The sequence below is a fragment of the Canis lupus genome, chromosome X (genome assembly GCF_048164855.1).
Source record: "Canis lupus baileyi chromosome X, mCanLup2.hap1, whole genome shotgun sequence".
NCBI lineage: Eukaryota > Metazoa > Chordata > Mammalia > Carnivora > Canidae > Canis > Canis lupus.
This window is the reverse complement of record NC_132876.1, coordinates 121,680,917-121,697,915: the sequence shown is the minus strand read 5'-3', so window position 1 is coordinate 121,697,915 and position 16,999 is coordinate 121,680,917. Positions and strand designations below refer to the sequence as shown.

Genomic DNA, 16,999 nt, shown 5'->3' with positions numbered 1-16,999 from the left:
TTCTTGCTGTTGTCACATTGGGTTCACCCTTGGGATGACCCTTATATTTATCCACTCTCCTTTACCCTATCCACACTCCATTTCACTGCTTTCCACACTAGACACACTAGTGTGTCTATCCACACTCCATTTCACTGCTTCCAGACCCCTTGTTAATCTTGCCTCTTCCCCCACTGAACTTCTATCCTAAACTTCTAAACTGGAGTCTCCTGTCCTCCACCACTGTTCATGCTACTTAATGCTGAAAGACCCATCTCTCCAGAAACTAGGGTCAATCTTACCTACAACCCCAATTAACCCCAAACTCTTTACTCCCACATTCACTGAACTCTGAGCCACTTCCAAATCTAGCCACAGATTCCCTTTCTGCTCCATACCGAAATAGATCCTGCTTTAGACAAGAAAGATCCCTTGTTCTTCCTAAGTTATGGCTCACACTTTGTTATTCTGACAACTTACTTACAATCGTCCCTCAATCACAATGTCCAATGGCTCCTCTCCATTTTCTTTAGGAACCATTTAAAATTCACCTCTTTTATGATTCCTTCCCTAATGCTACAATCCAAACAGCATTATGCTTCCTTTATATCCCCATCACACAAGCCCGGATTCACTCCCTTACCTTGTCCAGTAAATAATGACATTTTCTTTTATTTCTATACTTTATTTCCCTTACTGTAGAAGGAACTGACTTATTATGCATTTGCCCAGTGGCACATATCACAATGATTTGTAGAGATTTGGAACTCAATAAATATTTGTTGATGAAATGAATCAGTGAATCACATAGAATGACAACACTAGCACCATGCTTATGTATTTAAAATTAGAATAAATTAGGATTCAATTTAATATTTATGGTGGATTCTAGCATTATCCTCGGGAATGAAATTACACCGAGAAGGACTGCTGACATTCTTGTCAAATTGGCGTCACTGTGTTCAAACAAAGTAAAGGGGATGCTCATGAAAGAGAGTTGAGAGTGCTAGCACAGTAGTTCATGCTTTGAAGGAGGAAGACAATCAAGGCATGGTCTCTACCCTTGGGAATACATGACACGGTAGAGGAGCAGCATAAACAAAGGTAAGACGATGGGGAGGCAGTTATGAGATAATACATACGACTGCATCATAAGCTAGAAAAGAGAAAAATGAGAAGATGAGTAAACAATGAAAGGAAGTAGGAGATGAGAGACCAAGAAAGACTGTAAGTGGTGAAGTTTAATCTGGGTTTTAAAATGGATTAATGAGGAAGCCATATGTTTCCCAAGCAGAGAAGAAGTGTCAGAGAGAGAATTTAATTGTTAAGCCACTATTCTGTGACAACAGACTCTGATCTGTACTCTTTAATGGCCAGTGGGTGTCTTTTTAGGTTTAACTAAACATGCAAGATTACAAAACCTCCAAAAGTCACCATGGGGCTAGTAGTTCAGTAGGACAGAAAACAAAGCTGACCTTGTCAGCAGAGCTGCAATAGGCATCGGGGAGCCATCTGCCCCAAAGGTGACAGCTCAGATGCTAAGAGACAAGATCTCTACAAGGCCTCCATCCATCGTGGTTACTCCTACCTGGCACAGAAACTCCAGGCTTCATAGGAGTGAATATCTCCTATAAACACCACATAAGCAAAGAGTCCAGGGTCCCCATAGGGAATGTGGCACTTACAAAAGGTAATTCCCTCAGCGAAGCCTAAGGCTGTGGCATCCCCAACGGACTCTTGTAGTTCTTTGGGGTCCTTTTTTTTAAATTTTTTTATTTATTTATGATAGTCACACACAGAGAGGGAGAGAGAGAGAGAGAGAGAGAGAGAGAGAGGGAGAGAAGCAGGCTCCATGGACCGGGAGCCTGACGTGGGATTCGATCCTAGATCTCCAGGATCGCACCCTGGGCCAAAGGCAGACGCTAAACCGCTGCGCCACCCAGGGATCCCAGGTCCTTTCTGATCCAGAGGTGATTTACCAAAATGGAGACCCTCTTTATGGTAGGCCGAGTGCCCAAGATCATTGTTGCCATGCCCTTCATCTGGCTGAAAGAAGAACTGAGCTAGACAGACAAATAAAGGTCAGATTCTCACACAGCAGGGCGAAGGTCATGTTACATTGATACATAGACATTGTGCATGTCTGAGGCCCTCAATCATTGTAGCCATGGAACACAGTAGGAACAAGCACCAAAACTAAACAGATGAAGAAACTGAGAATCCCTGAGGGGAAGGTAATAGCCACTGACCAGGCAGGAAAAAAAAACAAAACAACAATGATATGAGGAAGCAAGAGTGAAACATCGATCTGTATGATTAGCATGCTCGCATTATTCATATTGGAAGGCAGCTATGCCCACCACTATACCACCAAAGCTGCAGGTACTATTCATATTGATTGATGAAGATTCAAGAGCAAAGGGGACAGATGAGAGATACCTAGGAAAAATTAGGATAAAAATACAGTGTGATCACAGCAAATGGTACTCTAATAGTCAAACAGTCATTTCTGGAGATCTTGCTGCATGCCAGGCAGTGGACAGGCACACAAAACAGTCCATACCTGTACAGGCAAGATTGTCAAGAAAGCAATTAACTCAATGCAAATAAAAGCCTTCGAAGGAGAATAAGAAAGATCCACTTGAGTCGGCATGGCCACATGTGACCACGTGGGAGGCAGAAAGCTTCATGGGAAAGGTTGCATTTGTTCAGAATCTTGAAGGAAGGGGTACAGAGTCCATCAAGATACTAACCTGGTCTTCAACAACTGGCTCACCAGAGATGGGGCTGGGACTTGGTGCCGTGAAGAACAGGGAACCAGTAAAGTGCTTGGAATGGGAAAAAGGTGACCGACCCCATCTGCCTTTTTTTAAAGATAACTCTAGATGAGCCATCAAAGATGGAGGCTCCAGAGAGGGAGACGTGACCTTCATATACAACAAAGGAAATGGGAACTTGAACTAAGCACAAAAGGGACAAAGGGAGGAAGGAGAGATAAGAATTAGAGACATTTAGAAGCCATTCCTATGGTTTTCGCTCCCTCATCAACTGGTTGCTCAAGCCAGAAACATGAAATCTCCCCAGACTCACCTTCTTTCACTGCCAACCCTTGTCATTAAAATCCGCCTCCATGCCTTGCCAGGTCAACCTGCAAAAATCTCTGTACAACTCTAATCCCAGGATGATATGATAACTGCCCTTTAGGTGGACATAATGGCTCGGCACTTGAGCGTCTGGAGGATGAGGAAACAGGTATCACTTAGTCTTTGTAAAATATTGCAATGGGAACCAATGTTGAGCATCACAGATCCCTAAAATATAAATACAAAGCCACAAAAAAACAAAAGTAGCTTAATAAATGGCTCATAAACTGGCCTTCCATCCATCCCAGAAAAATCAGCTACCATTGTCACCAGTGCAAACTACACCCATAGCCACATGATAGATTAAAAGGGCTCCCTGCATTATCATTTAGGAAGAAAAGACGTTTTGTATGGATCTGGCCCTTTTCCTAGTTGTTCTGATGCATTGTTTTATGGTTTCATGGAACCAAACATATGTAGAATGGCCCAGCTCCGCTCATTTCTTAGCAGCTAAGCTTGGCTGACCCACAGTGGGATAAATACTAGGGGACTGGGGTTGTGATTTTTCTCTTAACTAACTCTTCGATGAATTCTGGGTGAAATGCTAGCACCTTGTACCTTTGAGGAGAGTTGCAGATGAAGACTGAGGGTGTGCTCAACTGCACTCACTATTTCACTAGGGAAATAAAATACCCATTAGGTGAACCTTGTGGGTCTTTCTTATTTCCTCAACAGAGGCGAATGAGGAGATACGACATTCATCTGGCTACTGCTCTGGGGTTCTTTATGCTGTTGTTTCTCTATGGTTACTGTGCTTTTTTGAAATAGATACAAAAAAATGACTATTTTTTAGCATTATCTGTAATTGGACCCTAAAAGAACAAAGTCCTAAATGTTATTTCCATATTTCCAATATGTTCTTTCATTAAGATTCTAAATTTAATTTTTTTTTTACCTTTCTCCTTTCACTCCCACATATGTTTTAAATACAAAAAGTGATATACCACCTGCCATTGTGACATTTGCACAGGTGGGTATTTGAAAATGTTTACACTTAAATTTGGGGTAATGAATGCACAGAGAAAAATTTATATCGTGATTCACATATATTTTATATGCTCTTTTCTCATAATTCACTTTAGCATCAATATGATCACATTCCGAATTTTTAGTTTTGTACACCAAAATCATCTCCTTGCTCCTTAAAATTTTCTCTGATCAACCTTTCATTTCCTAGAATTAAATAAGAATTGCCCTTTGGATTTCTTTTTTTCCTTTCATCTACCTTCCTCCTATTTCAGAAACATCCAGCTAATTATCCAACCACCCACCGACTCAACCAAAGTGGAAATTAATACAGAAGTTTGGCTTATGAAAAGACAAGCATTCATTGGAAGATACTTGCTCTTTGCCAGGTTCACTGCATTTTTCGTTGCTTGGCAAATGATGAGAGACTCTTCATTTTAGCCCATCACCAGCTTTGGAAACCGAAAATGGGATTTAGAGCAATGCTCCCCTTTCTAATCCCACCAGCCACAAAGGAAGCCAGGTTCCCTACAGCGTGACCCTGAACTCCTACTGCTAAGTTTATTAAATTTTAGTAAACTTGCAAGCCTGTCTCACATGGTGAAAAGACCAATGTTTGGCCCAAAATCTGTCTGGGATATATTTGTCCTGTTCTGTGTTTGTTTTGTTTTGTTTTGTCCTTTACCTATCACCTTCAATTGTTCATCCTCTTACAGATCTATCCTGGTCACAGAATCTAAAGTATCCCCATCACCCACACCTCTTTCACGCTCTTATTTGCCTTAGAGCTTCCATGCCAATCTGAAATTCTGTCCTTAACGAATTTGTTCACTGGAGTTTCTACTTTGTCCCCAACTTGAGTAAGGAAAGGACAATTTTGTATCCTGTTTACTATTATACCCTCAGGACTCAGAAGAATGGTTCATAAATATTCATTAAGTGAATAGATGGATGGATGAGTGGATGGATGAGTGGATGAGTGGATGGGTAGGTGGATGGATGGATGGATGGATGGATGGATGGATGAATGGATGGGTGGATGGGTGGGTGGATGGATGGATGGATGGATGGGTGGATGGAGAAGTGAAAGAGAGTCTATATGTGGGTCACTGACCCTGCTCCCATGCATCTGTGTTGTGTCTACTGTCAGGGGCTCTTGTGCTAGAGAGCTGGTCCTTCTCCACTAGTTTCTGATCTCTCATGATGTCTAGCATCTCATCTTGGCCAAGTTGGTTGTGGTGGGGGATGAAGGGACAGAGTTGTTTCCATGACTACTAACAGCAAACACTCTAATAATATGCTCACAGATCGTGTCAACCTTAACATGTCCAGCATGTTATCCAGTGTATCCAGTGATCTTAGCCACAAAAACAAAATTGACCATTTTTTAATTTATAACAAATTACGACACAGTCTTGAGAATTTAAACATTATACTGAAACCATTCAGGAGTGTTTTTCTGTTGCTCCCTTCGTCATGGTTTGGGAGCAGGAAGGAAGTAATTCAATGGGGGATATGCCGTGGGGAAGGGAACTGAGGTGTGTCCTGCTCTTGTTTCATTGCGGGGAGTATGAGATTCACAGTTAATAGGCTGTGAGCCCCAGTCCTCATCTGATCTCTGCTGAGTTATTCACTCGCTGTAATTATCAGGTTCCATATGCACATAATGAAGTTAATGAACAGTATCCCCTTCTGGCCCTACTAAGTAGACAATGAGATAAGGCTTACGCTGGTTGTCTACTCACATGCCACCTAGCAGAGACGCCTGTGTCCCCTCAACCACTGCTAACCTCCGTCCAGCCTTGGTGATCCAAAAGATCACTCATCACAACTTGACCTACTTTATATTCCCGAGCTTATTACCTTTATGAGTTCACTTCTCCACCTTAGAACATGGACACCAGGGCAGCACAGAGTGGTTAGTGCTAATTACGGCTCTGTCTTCAGTGCTGGGCACATAGTAGGGACTCATGCCCATGTGTTTCCTATGACAACGAATATCCTAAAACATGCAATTACATCTGGCATGTAGTAAACAGTCAATAAATGTGATCTGCAATTATGTATTTAAAATACCAAGGAGATCTTTGGCACCATCCTGCTATTTTGCCACCCAAGGGGAAAGGGATCTTACATTGATTGTGAACTTCTAAGAATGCTTACGACAACCCTCTGAGGACTCATTATCCCTGTTTTCCAGAGAGTTGTATCAACTTCCTCTGGATCACACAGGAGAGAATTCAAACAAGACCTGTCTGACTCAAACACACTCCTTCTTCAATGTGAAAAGGTCTTTTTCTTCCTGGCCACCTTTCTACAAATTGCTGGGTGAGCCGGTATATCCCCTTTTTGAGGAGCTTTCTGTTTAGGAGATAATGTGAATGTATGAAAAATATAGTATGAGCCACATGGAAAGGACAAGAACTGACAGTTTTAGGTCTAAACACATGACAATCCCATATGGTTCAAAGTCATATACACTAGGAAGAAATTTCTTTTATGTTCCAAGTGAGTGGACCTGACATTCTGAATCTGAACCTGGAATTCTTTATCTTTTATGGGTCATACAATTCTCTGAGGACATGATCCTCTCAATACAAAAATACATTCTTATCTACTCACAAAAGTGCCACACAGGTTAGGGGGCGGGGTTTCTTAGACCTCCTGGGAATCCATGGGTCTCAGCTGAAGAACATCTACTTCCAAGGATACAAAATTATCGTCAGCTTGACCTCAACATGTTATAGGAAAATGTGTATGGCCTCAGAGTCTTAGGTCTAAGAGGAAATTTGAAATTTAATTGAGAGGAGCACATCTCTCTTTTCTGAGCTAAATGTATTCTCAAGGGGTTGGCGGGTTTACATAAAGCCACTCAGGCAATTTTGACCAAAAGAAAGCTCTCTTTTATTTAGGAAGAATACATTTAGCCTGGAAACTTCCCTTGGAAAATAACAGCAATAATGCCTTTCTTTAGAAAACAAATTGACCTGGTTGAGACAAGATTATAGTATTTAATGTAATAGTCAAGTTTTGATCAGCAATTGTCGGGGGCATTTCCAATCTCATGGAGAAAGAAAGTATCTGTAGGGTAAAGGGTATGGTGGGAGGATCTTGGGCAAGGGTTTCAGACTTCAGCCCAGAAGCTTGTTCCTAATTTTTCCCTTCTCTGCTACCAACTACTCATTTGTCCACAGTTATGAGCCACATCTTTAAGATGATGTTTAGATTGTATGATCTCTAGAGATGGTTGTGGATGAACAATCCACCATGGGAAACCCTCAGATGTGCATCACTTTTAATACAGCTTTCCAGAACTGCCAGACACACAGGTGCATTGGTCAGTCCAGGTTATTGCTTTCCTCCTCTTGTGCAGTAGCAAAGTAGTGTCTCCTCCACTCTCTGAAGGCCCCTGGAATGACACTGCACCCTCCACACCCAGTACACATTAGTGTCACAGGAACCACTTGTGGATCCTGGACAAGCTGGAAGGGAACAGAGAATGCAGAACACAAGAGGGTGATAAGACTTCTCTCATTCCTCAGACCTCTTGTCTAAGGGGAAAGAGGCAGGTGGGGCTTGCACATAGGTGTGCGGGTTTATTCGTGCACGTGTGCATAATTAGACAGACACACATATGTGTGCATTCATGGGTGAGTCTCTAGATACATCCTCAGTCTATCAAAATGAACTCAAAAATATATGTAAGAATTTCCAGCAAAGCAAAAATTCAGCTAGTATTATGGTATAGAATAATAATAAACAATAATAATAATATCAGTATAATAGTAATTCTCTCTATTCAATGTCTGTGTATACACTTTCACAAACAACATGGATAGTACTGGCAATTCTTTTCCTTTTTCTGGATTATATTTGTTCTGACTCCATTTATGGAAATGCAATTAGATGTCTATTGAATCTAATAAAAATATTCAGCTTATCTTTTAAAAGCCTGATAAACTAAAATAAAAACTGTCACCAATTAATACAGCAGGTATACTCTGTGCTTAGACACTCAGAACCAAAACTTTTAAGTGTTTTTTTTTTTTTGAAGATTTTATTTATTTATATGAGAGAGAGAACAACCACAGAGGGAGAGTGAGAAAGAGAAGCAGACTCTCTGTTGACCAGGAAGCTCAATGTGAGACTCGATCCAGGACCCTAAGATCATGACCTGAGCCAAAGGCAGATGCTTAACAGAATGAGCCACCCAGGTGCCCCAAAACTTTTAAACTTTAATTGTATGCACAATTCTACTAAACAGCATGGTTATCAGGTTTTCATAAATGTATTTTTTAAAGATTTATGTATTTGAGAGAGAGGAACACACTGGTGGAGGGAGGTGGAGGCAGAGGGAAAGAGGAGAAAGAGAATCTCAAGCAGATTCCCTATTGTGCGAGGAGCCCACAACATGAGGCTCAATTCCACAACCCTGAGATCATGACCTGAGCCAAAATCAAGAGTCGTAGTCACTTAATCAACTAAGCCACCAGGCGCCCCTGTAAATATCTTAACTGAAAGAAAATACAAGTAGGCAGAGCAGCAAATGTGACAGCTGGTCTACCCCATGGTGGAGAAGTAGCTGATGGAGAGTTGCCTCCAAACCCAAAGTCTCTTAGAGGGATGTCTCAGGAGGGATCCCCTTGATACTCTTCCCTGCCACAGAAGCTTCCAGAATGATGCCTGGCTGGTCAAGTCAAAGCCTCGGGGTAAGACAGTGTGTCTGAGTAGGCCTTCTTCTCAGTCGGTAAGCCTGCTGGACAACATGGCCCCAGCAACAAGAGGAAAGGTTTGCCTCCCTGGGGACAGTAGTTGGGAGAGGAGGAGAGGCAAATCATTCCAAGAAAAGCACTGCCCACATCTAGGGTGTAAAAAGATACCAGGTCTGGAAGGCATGACACTGTGCCACTAGAGCAAGAAATATTTTCCTTCCATCCTTCCCTCCACCCCCTGCCCATATTCTAGAAGCCAGAAACCAAAGCTCAGAAAAGATATCCCAAGAGGAGTGAAATGCAAGGTGATGCAAGAGGACAAAAAGAGTATCTTATTTTCATATTGCAAACATACCTGTTGTCAGCACAAGAAATTTTATAAAAGACTGAGACAAAACACCACAAGACCCCCTTCATCTCCAACTATGCTGTGCTGCATAAAGGCTTAAACTGTTCACATCCCATTCTCTGTTAAATTCTTGATATTTGGCGCAAATGAAACAAATAAACATTTTTAATAATGCACTAGATAATTTTTCAATATAAAATAAAAACAAGCCACCTGTCCCCTCCTTTTGGCCTGGTTTCACCCAAGGCAATCCTGTGGTTCTAATATTCTGTAGTTTGACAAGGAGTCATTGATTTCATGCATTTGTCAATTCAGAAATCATTTGCTAAGTCATACCTGAAAAAGACAAATGGCTTAAACATCAAAAATACAAAGATATATCAAAGAATTCATATATAAATGCATGCATATATATGTATATATGTGTATATGTATATACAGTGTGCATGTAAGGTTGTTTGTAGATATTCTCCAGGAAAATAAAGATAGGGAAAAAGTCCTTTATTACAAGATTTATTTCATTTTATTTTTTTAAAGATTTATTTATTTATTTACCTTGACCTGAGCCAAAATCATGAGTCGGAGGCTTAACCCAATGAGCCACCCAGGCACCCCTTTTTTACCCCGAGATTTAATAACTGACTGGGACTTCCCCAGATGGAGAGTGAGGAAGAAGACATGTGAGTACAGCTTGTCAGAAGGAAGGCCCGGGGGCAGAAGGACGGCAGGCTGTGCTCAGGGAAACATAAGCAGTTTGTTCCGAGAGGCAAGAGTACATGGTATATGGAAGTGGAAGGTGGTGGGAACTGACCCTGCAGAAGAAACACAGGGACACATTTTCAAGTTCCTTCTGCATTGTCTCAAAGGTTGTAGGTTCTCTGGGCTGGTAAAGAGGCAGCCTAGAGAGATCTGGTCATGATTCACTTTTAATTAGGAAATGAAGTCATCAGATCTGGGAATCGGGACATGCATGTGACAGTCCCATGAAGGATGGATTTGAGGCTGGAGAGTGACAGTTTAAGTGGCCCTCCAAATGAAGATAACGACGATAAGAATTAGAGCAGTCACTGTGGGCATTGAGAAGATAGCACATATTCAGGGATCTTTTCCAAGCAGAAGTGATGGGATGAAGACAGGCACCTCCTAACTGGTAAGAAAGAGGAATTAAATTTTGCCTGAGTTCTTATCTTGGACATGCTGGTGTTCGGGGTACCTTTGACCAACATGAGGGTGCAGAGGGAGCAAAAGGCTTTAGCAGAGAATCATCTGTCAACATTTGGACGTGTTGAGTTTGGAGTGTCTGTATGACATTCAGATATAGGCTTTTCATAGGAGTTAAAAATACAATCTCTGTAACTGAAACGAGTGGTCTGGGCTGCCAGCGGAGACAAGAATCATTCATAAAGATGTGTAGCTGAAACTGTGTGGGCGGACTGAATCATGGATCAACTATCAAGAAGAGAATAGGTCAGGAACAGAGTGTTGGAGAGGCCAATATTTAAGAATGCAAAGGGAATTAAGTGGAGAAGGATCTCACAGGGCTGAGGAAGAGAACGAGGAGATAGGGACACAATGAAAATTTAGGAATAAGGACTGGGCCATGGCGACAAGCACCATAAGGACTTGCCATTGGCTTTGGCAATGTAGACATCGCTGGCCATACTGTCATGAGATCGTTTTAGTATGAGGTTGAGGAGGGTGGAAAATCCGTCTTGGGGAAATGGAAGAGAAAGAAGGAAATAAAAGTCCTGATTTCAAAAAAATGTGTCTATTAACGAAAGGAGGAATATACGTCATAATGTAAATTGGTGCAGCCAGTATGGGAAATAGTATGGTGGGATGCGTGGGTGGCTCAGCGGTTCAGCGTCTGCCTTTGGCTCAGGGCATGATCCTGGGGTTCTGAAATCAAGTGCCACATCGGGCTCCCCACAGGGGACCTGTATCTCTCTCTGCCTGTGTCTTTCATGAATAAATAAATAAAATCTTTTAAAAAAAGAAAAGAAAATAGTATGGAGATTATTAAAAAATTAAAAGTAGACCCAACATATAATCTGGCAATCCCACTTTTGGGCATTTACCCAAAGAAAATGAAAACACTAATTTGAATATAGGCACCGCTACGTTCCCTGCAGGATTATTTTCAACAGCCAAGATGGATACAGGGATAAAGAATATGTAGTATATGTATATACAATGGATTATTGTTCCGCCATGAGAAAAGGAAACCCCGCCATTTGCGATAATACAGATAGAACTTGAGGGTGTTCTGCTAAGTGAAATAAATCACTGGAGAAAGACAAATACTGTATAGCTCATTATAGGTGGGATCTTAAAAACAACAAGCTTGCAGACATAGAAAACAGATTGGTGGTCGCCAGAAAAGGGGATGGGAGAAATGGGTGACTGGGTGTCCAAAGGTACAAATTGTGGTTATTAAATGAAGTCATGGGGATGTAATGTACAGCATGAGGGCTATAGTTAATAATACCATGTTGCATATTTGAAAGTTGGCAGTAGAGTAGATCTTTAAAAGTCCTCATCATCATAAAAAAAATTTAGCAACTATGTAGATGTTAACTGGACATCTTGATCATTTTGCAATATATAGAAATATCAAATCATTAAGTTATACATCTGAAATAAATGTATGTCGATATACCTCAGTTTAGACAAAATGCAATTTTCATAAAATTGTTCAGTTGCATTAACATGGGGTTGGTTTATTCTTGTTATTTTAAATTAATATTTTACAAGTTAAAAAAGCATATGCCAGAAATTTATAAGAAATCAATAAAATTATTGATCTGCTGCCCTAAAAAAAAGAACAAGCAGGTAGACGGGGTTGAGGCTGTTTAGGGCTCAACCATTGAGCCATCCAGGCATCCTGAAATTACAGTGGTTTTAAGAGCTTTTTACTAAGAACCAGGGACAAAGACAGGGTGGAAAGACAGACTGGCCAATGGATAGGGAAGAAGTACCTGAGTTGGTGGTGGGGGTTAGCTTGTAGATCACAGGCAAAGGTTGAGCACTGCTCCAATTCTGGGAGACAAGAGAGACGTGGGTGCAAATTAATCTGCAAATGTGTTGTGCCATGTGGCTTTTGGGGGCTTTGTTCATCCCTGATGGATTCTTTGTTCTCTCTGTGAAGAGGGAGAAGGCTATTTTCTGAGAACTATGAAGTTGGGAACGTAGAAAACAAGGGAACGGTTGCCAAGGGAAATGGATATGAGAGCTGCCTGCCACCTGTGAGGTCTCCACTCTTTCCGGAAACCACATATTGATTGATGGAGAAGCCAATCCCATGCCATGATCCTGTCCGTTCCAGGGACCAACATCATGAGACCAAAGACATGGATATCCGGATGGACATAGAGCTGGGGGTCAGCAGGATGAGCTCCACCCAAGCAGAGGAGACAATTAAGGGTGTGAGGGAGGGTTCAAGTCAGATCCTCTAACCTATGCCTCGCATCTGGTGGATGAGAGGAGAGGCAGTCTGAGAGCAGCAAGGCTTGAGGGAAGACCTATCAGAGCGGGAGGCAGACTAGGAGCTCGGCTCTGCTGTTGTAAAAGGGGGCAGGAACAGGAAGATGGGAAGCTTGAGGGATGATAAGATCCTACTGAAAACCGAGGGGATGGCTGTTGAACAGTGATGAAGTTTTCAAACAGAGATTATGACACTTCCATTCTTTCTGGACCCTTTTCAGTCCCTGCCGGTGTCATGGACACAACACCAGCGCTTCCACATCCACGGTAAAACAGGCGCCTTCACCCTTCAGTTGTGTGATGGAACAACAGCTCTTGCCTCCAATATTTATGTAGTCGGTAGCTTTGGGGCATTTACATACATCTGGGATGTTACCCTCACGCACACCGTGTTCCAAGTCTGCACACAGACTCTGCTTACATGGGCTCATGTAATGTTTCCCAACATGATTTTTTCAATACCCATTTTGAGGACCTCCCGAACTTGGTGGACCACAGCAGTCTGTTGCAGCGGCCATAGAGCAGACACTGAAATACGCTCTTGTTGACGACTTGACTCAAGCCAGGGTCTTCAGAAAACCATCTACGTCTGATCCTGGTGCCTTTCAGGGGTGACTGATAACCTGGCGCCATTTTTCTTTGTGGGGTTACAGACACTCAAAGGGCAATGAGAGGAGCAGCCGAAGCATGGCGAGGAAATCTGGAAGAGGGTAAAGGTGGCCCGCAGGGGATGGCATCCTGCAGGTGCAACGTCTGCCACTTTCTACTTCCAATGCCTTTAAATCAGGATCTGTGTCCCTGGATGCTGTGGGTTTAACACAGGCCATTTCATGGTAGGTATCGTAAAAATCAGGCAAGAGAGCTCACGTAAACACGAGAAAAATGAACTATTATTATCATTATTACTACTATTTGTTGGAGGGTGGGTTATGATTCCATTAAGCTCAGATGGAATCTGTCACCTTCTGGATGCTGACAGAATTATGAGGAGGAAGGAGATGCATGTCAATGCCCTAGCTTTACAAAAGACAAATGGATAGGAGTTAAAAGGTGGCGTGGGTGAGGCCAGGGAAATAGGGTTTAGGGAGGAAAGAAAATGTTTTCATGTGTAATGACTACTTTCAGGATGTGAAATAAAATTTTTGAAAGCCAAGATGTTGTAAATAATATAGTATATTGCTCATTTCTCTGACGGCTTTCTACCAAGCCAAAAAAAAAAAAAAAAAAAAGGCACTGACAAATAGGAAATAGAACTATAAAGCAGAATGATCTGTAGGCCATATATTCCCCTGAGTGGATTTCGCTGTAACAATGAACCACAGGAAAGCTTCTGGGAATCTCTGGGGTTCCCAGCCGAAATCTCAAAATTGGGCTGATGGGGACAATCGTGTTGACAACTCATCAATTCTCTTTCAAATATTAGGGGGTTATTTGTTTCAACGTGTGGCTTTCTTCCATTCAAGGGAGCTTCGACTAAACAGATTTAGGAAAAAGAATTATCCCATCAGCTGAGTCCAAATCCTAACCCGTGTTTTTCTTCTGCAACATATTAAACCATCTGCTCTCCCCATGGATTCTCACACAGGTGTAGATCTGCACAGCCTTCAGGATTATTTTTTTCTTAATATCATGTTTACTGTGAAGAATTCAAAAAATGCCTAAGCATAGACACAATTATGGTTTTCACTTTCCCTGACAATCCCTGTGTTCCCAAGGCCAGGTACCTAACTCCTCTAATTAGAGGTAAACACTCCTTATTTGTTTATTTTTTTTTATTTTGTAAGATTTTTATTTATTTATACAGGAGAGACACACAGAGAGAGACAGAGAGAGAGGCAGAGGGAGAAGCAGGCTCCCTGCGGGGAGCCCAACGTGGGACTGGATCCCGGGTCTCAGGGATCAGGCCCTGGGCTGAAGGCGGCGCTAAACCACTGAACCACCCAGGCTGCCCCTTATTTGTTTATTTTTGAGCTCTTTTCTAGGCTGTGAAATACACAGACACATATTTGTATACACACATGCATATATGCAGAACATCTTAAATGCATATATGCACCCACACACATGTATGTGTACATATAAATTCATATATGTATATAGTCTTGTAAAAACACGTATATCCATATCTATAATGCCCATATAAAGTGTTAATGTAAATATATAATATAGTAAATATCTTTACATTTTTGCATCACTTGTTTTCTTTTAAATGAAGAGTAGCTTGGGACGCCTGGGTGGCTCAGCAGTTGAGCATCTTCCTTTGGCCTCAGGATGTGATCCCAGGGTCTGGGATCGAGTCCCACATCGGGCTCCCCGCAGGGAGCCTGCTTCTCCCTCTGCCTGTGTCTCTGCCTCTCTCTCTGGGTCTCTCATGAATAAATAAATAAATAAAATCTTTAAAAATAAATAAATAAATGAAGAGTAGCTCTATATTTGCAGGTGCATACAAGAACTCATTTACTCATTCCCCCGATGAGAAAACCTTAGGTAGCAACGGACATCTTTGTCCATGAAGCCATAGATGGAATGTTTGTGCCTCATCACAATTTATATCCTGAAACCTAACTCCCAATGAATGGTATTTGGAGGTGGGGTCTTTGGGAGGTGATTGGGTCATGCAAGTAGAGCCCCCCGTGAGTGGGATTAGTGTCCATAGAAGAGGGACCCCAGTGAGCCCGCTGGTCCCTCTTACCATGTGAGGACACAGGAAGAAGACGGCCACCTAGGAACCAAGATGCAGGTCCTCCCTCACTAGACACCAAATCTGCAGGTGCCTCAATCATAGACTTGCAGCCCCTAGAAGTGTGAGAAATAAATGTGTGTTGTTCACACCCGCAGCATGTGGCAGCCCCGGTGGACGAAGACAATGCGTCTTTGCAACCATGTATGTCAGACAGGTTCCTGAGAAAGAATGCTGGGGGGGAAAGGGAGTCCTTTTTGAAATTTTAATATAGAATATGAAACTTCTTTCAAAATTCTCCACCGATCCATCCACCCACTAGCAAGGTGTGAAAGAGCTTATCCGACCGTGCCCACAGATAACTGAACTTAGGTCTGTCATTAAGCAATGCAAAAGCGTAATAAAATAAAGTAAAATAGAGTTGACTTTCCTTAATATGACTGGGATCGGGTACATCTCTTGATGAGTTTTAGGCACTTTATTTCTTCGACTATGAGCTTCCTTAATGGCTTTGACAGAGTCACCTGCAACTGATTCCTGTCTTTTCTGGTGCCATGTAATGTGTCACTTTTGTTCTCAGTTTGCTATTCTCACCTCCACACAGTTTCCATATCCTACCCGTAGAATTTCCCTGCTACAATCCATGGCGGGGCAGGCATTTTGCACCAGCCCAAAATTTGCAAATCCATGAGCAGGGGAAAGGTGAAAAGTGGTACCCTTTGGAAATTGGCCAAAAATGCCAACTAAAGCCGTTTTCATTTTCTGTGTGACATTTGTCATGCTCCACGCATGGACCATTTTAAATTGCACATCTGACCTTTTTAACAATAGCAGGAAATGCCAGGAGAAAATGCAAAGCTCTTCATTTTCTCTCCTAAGCCCCTGTAGAAGCCATTTTTCACGGTCCATGGCTAGAGTCTATGATAAGATTGTCAAGGTGCCTGAAACAAGCCATCAATTTCCAGGCAGTTCCCCATCCCTACAGAGGAACATCACACACTCATGGGGCACGGTGCAGAGGGCTTGTTTCCCTCTGCTCTGGTTCGGGAATGCCGCAGCATAACAGTACCCGAGTCCATCCGAGACAAAGAGGAGTTCCACTCTTCCTATGGCATGATCCAGTATTAACCGACAAGTTCCCCACCACCATTTTAAGAAGAGAATTCCTTACACCCTATCAGGTTACAAAAGTGAAGGCTATAAACATCCCCTCTCAACACTGGAAAGAGAAATAATAAAGTCCCACGTTCCTCCTCAAAGTGCCATATCTACGAGTTTCTACTTAGCTTTTGAACCAAAGCAATGGTGGGTGTTTGCTGAGTTTTGAACAAGTTTAATGATGACACAAGAAGAATACATGATGCCAAATTCACGTCATCATCTTTAATTAATGACTAAGTGTCTACAGATTTAAGAGAGTAGAATTGACAGCACACAATGGAGAAGGTGAGTATGCGAAGTCGTTTGAATTCAGGCACACGTAATCACAGTGAAATCATCTTTGAGTTGCTGTGATTTAAGCATTAATTAAGATAAAATATTAAGCAGTGCTCCTCTATTATTTGGACAACTTTCTTTTATGGACAATAGATTTCTGGTCGCATGTATTTTGATATTAAAATAATTTGTTTTTTCCAAAACATCCAAAAAATAAAATAGCACGGAAATGAGATCTAAAATGTGTTCT

The 16,999-nt window shown here is 41.9% G+C and overlaps 1 protein-coding gene across 16 annotated transcripts in view; it reads right to left on the bottom strand.

The window, feature by feature from the left end:
• Positions 1 to 16,999, bottom strand: part of LOC140628113 (neuroligin-4, X-linked) — a 330,655-nt gene that overhangs the window by 176,773 nt on the left and 136,883 nt on the right. Inside the window, exon 2 of one of the 16 annotated variants that reach the window (XM_072817080.1) lies at positions 15,325 to 15,428. The exons of the other annotated variants lie outside the window; for them this stretch is intronic. The gene's annotated coding sequence lies outside the window, so the exon portion shown is untranslated. The remainder of the gene's footprint in view (positions 1 to 15,324; positions 15,429 to 16,999) is intronic. 16 annotated transcript variants of the gene reach the window in all.